We start from the raw sequence: 11,697 nt of genomic DNA, 5'->3' as shown, positions 1-11,697 counted from the left end.
TGAGCGGCACTTCCTTGCGTATGGTGTAAAATGCGAGACTTGGGAAATCCGGAGTTGAGTTCGTCGACGGGCGGCATGGACGGAACGAGAGAAAGAAGGGTTTAAATGGTGCACCTTTATGATAATAATGGTTAGTAATTCCTTGAAGGTCGTCACGTCGATGGCGAAAGAAGGGAAAGTTGTCTTCCTATTGCCCATTTAGTCGACATCCATTATAGAGTGCAGCTCGCAACCATCTGAACCCAAGGGCTCCGTGAGGTAGGTAGGTCTTGATGTCTTTGACAGGGACTCCGTGGTGGCAAAGTCAGCCACAACCGGTAGACGAAAACTTTAAAGTCACCACGGCAAGGTGGTGGCCCTTCTTTGTGTCACTCTGCTGAAACGCTGTTGGAGCGCAAGGGGAACAAATATGAAAAGGTACCACCTACGGATGTGGAGTTGGGGAATGCTCCAAAAATACCTGCCACCAACGCCATCGACGCCTAATGGCATCTGACGAGACGTTCCAGCTGGCGCTAAGTTGATGGTTTGGCGGTTGCTCCCTGCACGCTTAAAAATGAAAAGGAAATAAACCAGTCCTGACGGAGATTTGCTTGCCTCACCTGGGAACTGCTGGTTGAATGTGAGTGAAACACAGTTCAGGGTCTCTGTAACTAGGAAATTTAAACCGGAACAGATACAGGGAAGGTTGTGTTTCACATGGGCTGCAAACGAGGGTGTATAGTGCCAAACAAACCTAGTTCGATTCGAAACCGATCCGCCACCTTAGTGATTCAATTCTACCCCAAATCCATTCTAACCAACTGCGCCTACCTTTTTCTAAATCTTCGAAAAAATTCGATAAATTTTCCTTTGTTCATCGGCCTCCTACAGCACCCCGATCGTTGGCATTTCCTAAGGAGTTATTCGTTTGGAATACCTAATAACGATCATAAATTATAGCCTCGCAGCCCTCGCCTTCGATTGCCGAAACCCACTTCTACAGGGTTCCTTAGGTGTTACCGTGTTCCGGTTCGGGGGAGACCAATTAAAGGGCAGCATATGCATCATGGCCCTGGTGGGGCAACGGTGGCCGATTGCTCAATCCAACATGTAGCAGTGTAGCATAAAACTGCAGACCGCGCGTATCGCTCGGTTTTCTGGTGCTGCTGCCTTCCGTCACCGGTCGAGACTCGTGGGTAGATTTTATAATTAATCCACTCCAACCGCGTCGATCGTCACGTCGGAGAACATGACATTGCAGTTGGAGTTGGGGTACTGGAGTTGGTAAAACTTTGGTGGGACTGGCATGTTGGGAGGATAAACTGTGCATTAAACTGTTTGTTTATTTAATTAACAACGATGTTTCACTGAATGGGTGGCTCGTGTTGCAATATACGTCAGAATAATTACTGGCAATCTGAAAACAGATCTTGTTCTACTTGGCAAAGTAAACAAAATATAATCAGGAGTATGGGTTGAAAATATCTACAATTGGGTAGATTTGAAGGATATTTGTACAAAATTAAAAGAATCGTTTTTTGGAACATACATTTTTTTACCCAATTTCATGATCCATTGCATATCCATTTTAGTTTTTTTTTTCGAAAATCAACAGCAAACAAGTCTAACTTCTGCATAGTTACTTTGTGATTGTAACTAATGTTGTCCCTTATGAATCTTGTGGCAAAATTCATTCATATGAATCTTTCACCTAAGATTCATTTTAATGGATTCATGAATCTTTTGGGGTTCGACTCTTCAAACGTTTCTGAATCTTTCGAAACCCTAATGAGTCTTTATGAATCTTTCATGCAACAAAAATTTGATGAATTTTTGGGATTCATAAATCTCTCATTAAAACATTCATGAATTTCTAACACGCAAAGAATCATTCAGATTCATGAATCTGAATATGAATTGCACAACCCTAATTGTAACAACAAACCCTATATTTTCCTTGCGCACAATGGAGCACTTTCATAAAGTCATACAAGGAATGGAACTCCAAGTGTATCATTACATAACAAACAGAATTTCTACAAGTAAGGGATATAAAAAAGCATATGTTTATAATCCCATTTGTCAAACGGCTCTATGTTAAACATGGTTGAATGAACATTACAATTCAATGTTAATGGACAAGGGCAGCCGTACAGACACACTTCTCCGTTGTTGGTTTCCGAGAAGCGAAAGAAAGGATGCGTGCTACGTTCTGCACGTACAATTAAAAGTTTTACTGTTCGATCAGGTTCGAAAGTTCCAAACAAAGAAATTGTTTCCACAATGGAAAAATAATCAAAATAATCTAACCAGCAAAATTGCTCCATTTCTCGTTGTTGAACGATGCTATCACAATACGTATGAAAGAAAAGATTAGTCGGAGGCTGAATAGTCGCGATTAGAGAAAATTCAGGGCCATCAGGATCGATGCCAACAACGACGACATGTCGTGCATGGAAATCTCAATAGACTACTTAACCTACGGTATTAACGCAGGTCACAACCCTCGGGCAGGTTGTTTGATGCAGCAGGCGTTGCCAAAAGGCATTAACAAAATTCCCACCCCTTCTCGTTAATTTCCCGCTTCCCGGTTAAGCCAGCGAGCGAGCGTCCTTTGGGGCAAAATTGAGTATCCGTACGACACTCGCCACGCCAGAAGTCGTCGAATCAGCAGAGATTAGCAGGGAGCGGGAGTGGCACGGGGAGGAAAAAAGGGGGTAAAGTAATTCCCACAAACACACACACGCACGCAAACTTAGTCGCCCATAGTTGACATATCAATTGAACCAGGGAAAGTTCTTGCTTTTCCACGAGTCAAAGAGTCACGTCCGAAAGAGCGAATACCTTTTCCGACACAAGGTGGCGTTCGCAAGCCGTTCGCAACCCGCATTGAATTCGAAGATTTTCTGGCGTTCTCAATCGGATTCAATCAAACGCTGGCTGGTTGTGTCGCACACGGATTTATTTTCCTTTCTTCGGAAAGCTTCACAAACCACGAAAGGGGCAGGAAGGTGGCAGAGCTTCTTTTCCCATTGCCCGATTACGGACGAAATCAATGAGTTAAAGCGGGCACCGTATCAGCAACACGCAGCGCCGGTGATCGACCACCGAGCGTGTCCATCCCATCCAGCGGCAGTCGAACGGAAGGACACACAAAAAAGCGGATCACAAATCCGCAAGCTAACTATCGTCGATTTGTACAGCACAACGGCGTACGGGTGAGAAACAGTAAATGGTGCCAAAGGGACCATGCCCGTGGACAGGATGTTTGATCCGGCATTCATTCCTTTCAACGAATCATCCCTTTCGCCGCCGTCTGGGAGTTGAAGGAGGGGGGGAGGGAGGGGGAGAGCTGATTTGGGAGCAAATTGCAATTCCAGTCACGTCCCCGGCTAAGCACACCGGAAATGGATATTGGGGACATTTCGGTTCGGAAGCTGCGTTCCGCTCCCGAAGCACAAGTGGTTCTCCGACTGTTGCGGCCGGGCGCGTGCCGAGATTTAGCAATGAAACGAGATGCCAGTGAAAAAACAAAACAAAAAAAAACCCGTGGAAAATAAAGAACCGTCCCGGTTGCGATTGCGGTAGGTTAGGAGTTAATATCTAATGCTAAACATTTTACGATGCATATTTCTGGGCAAATTTATGACAAATTCGGGATCCACTTCCACAGTTTCGGCGGCTTTCTCTTGCGCATGGGGCCATCGCTTCCCGTCGCACATTCAATTGTGAAGTCTAAATTCGGGAAAATGTGCCTTTTATGAGCCGGCATGCTCGTTTATTGCTTAAAGATACCGGTTTGGTTTGTGGAGTCGGCGGGTTCGCACTTTTTATATCTCTTCCCTCTGAAATGTATGATAGAAACTGTGGAGGAATTCGGTTCCTAACACGTGGTTTAAAAACGTGATAAATGTTTTACAGTGTACCTTTATGACTTTTGTGTGCATATTTCAGCTAATGAAACAAAAGTCACAATAAAAAAATTGTGGCAGTCAACTCAGAACAGTAGATCAAGAAGAAAATACAAACACGATGTGTTTGTTCGTTCACATGTAGCTTAACAAGCGTAAACATTCAAAATCATTGATCAGAACATCGCACGGCAAAACTGAACGAGCCAAAAACTAAATAAATTCACTCTGAAACAGCTCAACCATCGCCTAAGCTATCGCCCATAAATACTTCTTCTAAACGAAATAATAATAATGCTGATTTAAAGCGCCCCAAACAAACTGCTTTCCATTCCGTTCCAAATGGTTTCCCCCGTTTTGGTGCCGCTTACAACAATTCGATGTCAATGGACAGGGTCAGCCGTCCGGGTACACTTGTTGTTCATTTTCCGAGTGGCGAAAGAAAGGATGCGTGGTGCGATTCCGTTGTCCATTTCTTTCCGTGCCTGCCAGACAACCGTTCCCGCTGCCAAGGTTTCGGTTGCCAAGCTTTCGTCGTCCTTTTTGCATGCGCAACACCCGGGCAGCACCACTTGTTCGCCAGATTGCCCCTTGCCGACCGGGTTGGAAAGTGAAGAAAAAAAAAATTAAACTGGCGACCAAAACGTAAGGATGGTTCGTTCGGAAAATGCGGACCCCACACGGCACGTTGTATGTGTGCCATGGTTGCCAGTGAGTGGTTTATTGTCCTGTAATAACTTCCTCGGGCGACGTGCGGGGCAGCCGGCGGCTGCGGGCCGGTGGCTGCACACCAGTTTGGCATCAGTTTATCTGTGGTCGTTTTTCATTCGCATCTGTTGCGCATCGGTTCCCGAAAACTCCGCATCCGGCCAGGACGCGTAAGGTCCGTCCGGTCGGAGGGAAAGCGGTCTGGGCGGCCCCGGGACGTAAAGGCAAGACTTTCGTCCGATTGTCGGACGGGTGTTTTGGAACACATCGGTGCTGCATCGTGCAAAACGGCATGAGGATAATTCTTTCGCAACTTTTTTAAACAGCTCGACAGCTCGTTCCGTTATCTAGCGCTGGAGGAGCGATTTATTTCAGTTATTATTGTTTCTTCTGGTGGTGTGAGCTTTCGATGAGCAATTGCTGCTGAGTTTCTAATCATTTGTTGCGATACGGGACTGCCATACCGATTTTTCGTGTACGTTGGAACTGGGTGTGCTTTATTTCGGAGAATTTTTCACGTTTAAAAGTATTTTAGCTGGGTGCAAGAAAGTTACTTTTATTTGACTTCCCTTGCCTTTTACATAACTCCAAAAAGGGGGTAAGTGTGGCACTTAGCTTTAGGGTTTATATTTAAGTTCGAAGCTAGAAAATAAATAAAATAAAACATATCCAAACCCGAACAACTACAAGGCGAAGTTTTGCCTGGTTTTCTAGTTTTGCTATCCTTTATCTTATACACCTCTCCCTTGCCTTCGCCAACCGAGAAAGGATCAATAGTCCTGGCAGGCTGGGCGCTGACCTAGCAGCCCCTAGCAACACTCCGCTGAGATTCGCCGGATTTTATCAGCTGACACGGGCACGAAATGATTTGTTTTCCCTTCCCCAACCTTCTCTCGACCGATCGCCCGAAGGCGAAATTAAAAAACTTTTCGTCCACCGACCGAGAGCATTGGTTGGTCACCACGACCTTGCGAGGTCTTGCTGCCATTTTATGTGCGCCGCGGAAGGTTGATGCAGTTTTTCCGACCTTCATCTCGCCGTCGAACCCACCTTTTCTCTGGTGCCCGGTGCACGGACGAACGTCGCTCGGAAATATATCTGAGCGCTTTTATTCGATTCATTTGTCGTGAGGAATTGTTTTTGCGTCGTGGGAGCTTTTTGATGCATGTTACCTGCAGGTATGGTACAAGGGACGGAATGGTGAGGTGCTTTCTGCGCCATGTTCCTTGCATTTGGCAGTAGGGTTATGGGATTACTAAAATAGTGCGAAAGAAATGCGTAACGCGAAAAGTTTAAACCAATTGGTTTACATTTTGAATCGCACCTTGGTGATAAATATTTTTATAGTAGATTGATTTTATGACCATAATTATTTCTGCAGCGAATTCATTGATTAACACATTAACAAAGCTTCTGTTGCATAAAGAATTTCTTAAGAGGGTCCTGTTATATAAGAATCTTGGTGATTACTTAGTACACTAATTGCGCTAAAATGAGTTGCTGATATTGCTTTTAAAAAATTTCGAATAAACTTTTAGTTCTGGTAGTAAAAGAGAAGACATCTTAAAATTTGTAAGTGGTATTACGATCTATTTTTACTTTAAACTAAGATGAAACAATTGAATACAAGCTTACAATGGTAGCCATAAAATAAAGAACATGATCTAAACCCAGTAAGGTTTTTTTTGGCTTGCTTTTTCCACTCTGTTGGGGTATACTTTTTGTTATAGAACAATTTCTAAACATTCTCCGACGTCGCTGAATTGTAAAGTAAAAAATTTCTTACCAACTTACTTGGATGGTTTTTTTGTAAAATTATGTCCAAGTTATTTCCGGTGCTGGCGCGGAACCGAAAACCCATGAACCAGGTCATAAAAACGATACGGAATGCTTTGTGATAACATTTGGAAGTAGATGGCGAACAGCGAGTGAATTTTATGGCAGAAAATTGATTTGTACTTCAAATATTTTCCACACACTGTCACACTCCACCACCCACAATGGGGTTGGAGGGTGGCTCCCAAGCATCTATCAAATGGTACTAAACGCTGCTGCAGTGTCGACATAAATTGCAGATGTGTCAATTTCGCTCGAGGTCGGTTCTCCGGTTTGTATGGAGCGTGCCAAGATTCGATACAATCGCTTCGTTTCCTTACAGTGGATCGGTGGCTCCTGTTCGCACCGCGACCCTGAAAGTGACCCCTAATGGGCATCATCTGTCAGTGTCACTACCCGTCGCCGCTGCCCCACGCTTCGTCCACATGCGAATATTTGTTGCATTTCATCTCTTTCCCGTTTTGGAATGCTTCATGCCCCACCGTTTGGACCTGACGGATGGTGGCTTTTCCTTTCAATGCATTTTATTGTTTCCGAAAACGGATGCTGTAAAACCGGAGCCATGCGGCCAAACATGAGCACCGTTCGTAAAGCGGCACCACGACGTCGGAATTTGGATCTTCACGGGAAGATATCCGGCTGCTTCTTGTCTCTTCGGAATGAATGTGTTGTATGAAAATAGGTGGGGTCATCCTGGATGAATGAACGCTCGAGCGTTGCAGATGAAACAAGAAGTGATATGTAAACTCCGTTTTTCTCCATCGTTTTGGCACCTCTTCAGTGTCGTTTTGGTCCGCCAGACTTTGAAATACATCAGACCGTTCGTCTTCGTATACCAGGGTTGGATGAAGACTTCTTGCCTTGGAACAATCATGAAGTCCGATGTGCATTAACAGCTCGACTTACTGGATTTGCAAAATCGGCTCAGCACTTGTTTTATCGATTCTTGCAGCGCTGGTGAAAAATTGACACGAAATGAGCCACCTTTCCAGCGTCACCACTGGCAAAACCCAGATGGTTCGGATTTTTAAAATGTATTCCTTTGGGAAGACTTCGAAGACACGCAAAAAAAAACCAACGCAAACGGGAAAACCCGTTAGATAGACAAATTTCACGAACGTGTCAGATGACGTCTGACTGTAGCGCAAGAAACGTTGCCAATGCACGGAATGCACCCCTGGAGTTGCTTGCCCCCGAAAGATGGAAATGTCTTTTCTTCGCTCTCAATGCCATTAATATCTTCAACCACCTCATTTGTCCGAGGATTCTCGAGGTGCGAAGGTAGAATACAAATTGAACGTAGCAAAAATTTGGTCGTGCTTTAAATTTGACAGCCGGGAAATGAAATGTTTCGCGGCAGAAAAGTGGTAAAGTCATTTTCGTTATCAACGTTTACAACGTGTTGTAAGGAAAAGTTGGTGTATGGTAATTCAAAAATCGATTTGACCATTGAAAAAACGAATCCTGTACCATGGCTGATATAATTAATTCGTAGAACTCTCTTTATTCATTATGTAATTTATATTTCCATATAAAAGGTGGTGGAATAATTATTTCCATTTTTTTATTTTAAAAATCAATTTTTAAAGGCTTCAATTCAAGCGAAAAGGAAGGTTAACGTAGGAGGGTCGACGAGTCCACCCTATTTTTAGATCAAAAGTATTCAAAAGTAAAATAGTTCTGATAAAGGCCTATGAAATCCGATTGCAACGATCTAATTCGGATGGAAAAGAATGTAAAGAATGGGCCGAAGTAAATAATTAACTTTGAAAGAATGTGTATTCTGTATGTCTGAAAAGTCTGTGGGCTAAAAGTTCGTCAAAACATCGCCTACAGCCACCCACCGAATGATGCCTTGCACAGTCGATTTACTCAATAGGCTTGACTCGTGCTACATCAAAGATGCTCGTCCTGCAGAAATAAAAATAACGTTGCTCAATTTTCTCCCAGAACGCTGTAGGTCGTAAGATTGGCCGCAGCGTTTGAGAAATTGTTATCTTTGCTTGCCTCCTCATTACCCGCGCGCCATTTCGCTACATGGCCACGTTTCTACGACGGACGGCTTGCTATTCCTAATGCTAGTCCGACGCATTCACTGTTGTTTAAAATTGCTCAAGTGCCTTATTTACTCCCCGGGCTTATCGCTGCTGAGCTTAACGCCACACGCCACAGCAGAGCCATCTAAATCCGGCCAGAAACAACAGACAGAGGGCTCCATTACGAAATGGGTGCCCTTTAAGAGTAAACTGCCCTTGGACTTGTTTTAGAAAAGATGTGAGAGGGTTTCGGGCAAACATCGTTGATCAATGAGAGCGCATCGGCGTATCAGTTCGGGTTTTTTTAAATAATTTTTTTGTTGACAAGAGGCAGAGTTTGAACAGCGTCGGTGAGGTGGACTAACTTCAAAATTCATTGGAACGTGCCCAAAGCCATGCTTAGCTAACGCCACGACACTGACGTCACGGCAAGGAAAGGTTAAAGGTTGCTGCTGTACGAAAAAAAGTCCCGTGCCGGTGAAACGATGTGATACCAGCTTCACAATGATGATAAACGACGATTCTGAGTGGCACGTCGGTAGAAGCGTCGGCGGACCGGAATGTTATCCTTCCAACCGCCACTGTGGGCAGAATCTAATAAAGGTTGCAAATTAACGAATCCAATCATCGAAAATGGAGACCCGTATCTTGTAGCGACCCGTTGTGGGGAGTGACTAAGCATAAGCAATTACCTGGTATGATTTAATCGTTGACAGCTTCTCCTTGTTACCACATTTTATTGCAGTTCTTTTTTCTTGCGCCCGGGTGTGAGTTCATCAAGATCATCAAACGATTACGCTGATATACGCGTTTCGTGCGCCCGATGGTTCCTTGGATGGTGGTTGAACGGACGTAGAATTCTCAAGAATCGAAGATGATTCTTAGTCTCCGGAAGAGTAATGAAAAAAACCCTCGAACTCAAACACAACGGTAGCAAAAATTGCTTACTCAGTAGTAAACCGTGAAAGCCGCCAAAAAGATCCCATAAACCCACACCGTCGCTTAAACATTTGCTCTTTCTTTGCCGTGCAGTTGGCCCTTCTCACTTCCTCGATGTGTCTGCGGCTTGCGTATCGAGTACCGCCGGTAGCGACGTGTGGTTATGTGTTGCCTTTTTGTTTTTTTATTACAACAACTTTTATAATCCAGTGGTTGCCGACTGTAGTAAATAGGAGTTTTTGTTTGTCTCGGCCCATATAAAATACATAGAATTTTGTTTACAATATTTATTGGTTTCGTTGGACTCAGTGGGTGTTTCTTAAAATGTAAGCTGGTCTACTGGTTAGAAAAATGTCCTTATTATTGGAGGATTAATTGCAATAAAACAATTAGATGGCTTGCTAGGTATGAACATTTCTTGCTCTATTAAAAATTTTCTCAAAGAGTACATTGGAGCAAACAAGACATAACGTGGGCTGTTGCAGGTCATTCTTAAAATTTCAGAACTACTAGTTCTAGAAGGTATGAATCAATTTTCCAATAAACACTGTCTGTGCTATCAAGCAGGCAACAAGCATTTATTTAATTTTTTTAAGTGTTTATGATGAAACAATGAAAAAAGACGAAAGAAATAATACGTACTTTTTCGGAACAAATGACTCATTAGAGAATTATGTAAAAAGTAAATTTTCGATTTTTAATGTTATTAGAAATGATTAAGTGATTTAAACACAAAACTCAGTAGCTCTACATTCTTCTGAGAGAATGATTTTATTAAATCAATTCTTTTTCTCATCTCTCCAGGGTGAATTACATATTTTCGGTTAACCGGATACGCTTGTGTTTGCCAACCCCTGTTACAAGGTGTTAATTTGCTTGAACATCCCCTACCAGTTCACCCCGCTCCCTCCCTTCGCGTGTACAACCCTGCTCATCTATGACCGTTTACCTAGATTCCGATCCGCAGTCGGCAAGACGGTCCAATAATAGTAATAAAGGAAGGAAAAAAAAACTTCCCAAGATAAAAGCCTCTCAATCCGCTCGAAAGTAGGTTGAAGCGATTCCAGATGAACTCATAAACGGCCCCGGGTAAATACATACTTCTCGGAAGGTAGATGAAGTCAAACGGAACTAGCGAGCAAAGAATAACACAAATCACGTATCGGCGCTGGTTTTTTATTTTTTTTTTTTTTGGCTATGAAGAAGGACTTTTATTCCATTTGGCTACGTACGAATTTATCCCGCGTGAATCAGAGACTCCACTTTGCTCGATGATCAGTTCTCTAAGTGTAAGAGGATGTTTAGCAAATAAACATCGGCTCATGAAGGCACGTCATTATGCAAATGGCGTCGTCAAGCTTTTGTTCCCCAAATCTTTGCTTTTTATTACAACGTACACGGAAAACATGCTTTATGCGAACCATGGTGCCACTTTTCGCGTAGATGTTTCTTTCCCCTGGCCTACTGTTTCTGGCCGGTTTCGTCCCGTTTCCCGATCGGCTGATTACAGTTTCACAAGATGATGGTTTATCGCTATCTATGTAGGGGGAATTCATTTGGAAGCAGTTTTTGATTCTCCTTCGCTAATGGTAGCTTTCTCTTTCTTCCATTCTCGTTTCCATTTCGATACAGCGGAAGTGGACCGGCGCAAGTGGAGCGAAGCGTAACGTCCGTGAATCATCGGTGCAATCGACGACCTTCGATCGGAAGCGGAAGCGGTACAGCGTTGGCGGTCGCGACGTCGTGTCTTTCCGGTGACGAAGTGTTTATTTATTTAATTTGATTTCGTGGTCGTGGGTGTGTGTGTGTGCGTTTGTTGTGTTTCTTTTTTTGTTTGTTTTGCTTTTTATTTCGCATTCGAGTGCGATCCGGGGTGGGCGGAAGCTAGATTGCGCTGGTGTTCGTCAGTGAGCAAAGTGTGACTTCCGCCGCCGAGCCCACCGCGTGTCCACCCCCGTCGTCCCGTGGGCCGGTGGTTGGTGGGAGCGAGCGACGAGCTGGGCACGGGGAGCCTCGGGACGATCATGTCCTTCCGGTCGCGCGCGATCCCGCCGTCGTTGGTCGCGTCGGACGTAGCTGCGAAAGCGTGGCTACGCCGGAACAGGATACTCCGGCCTGCCGGCTCCTGGAGCGACGCCGTCTTGTGAGTGTCGCACGACGGCCGAATGCTGCGCGAGCGCGCGCCGTGCAGCATCCACGTGGGGAGCAGCGACATGTTGTACCGTCGTGCAGCAGAACGAAGCAGAGCCCCAGCAGGACGGCCTTCCGGTTGCCGGCGACGACGG

The sequence above is a fragment of the Anopheles coustani genome, chromosome 3, assembly GCF_943734705.1.
Source record: "Anopheles coustani chromosome 3, idAnoCousDA_361_x.2, whole genome shotgun sequence".
NCBI classification, from domain to species: domain Eukaryota; kingdom Metazoa; phylum Arthropoda; class Insecta; order Diptera; family Culicidae; genus Anopheles; species Anopheles coustani.
The sequence above is the reverse complement of the archived record's forward strand: the minus strand, read 5'-3'. Positions refer to the sequence as shown.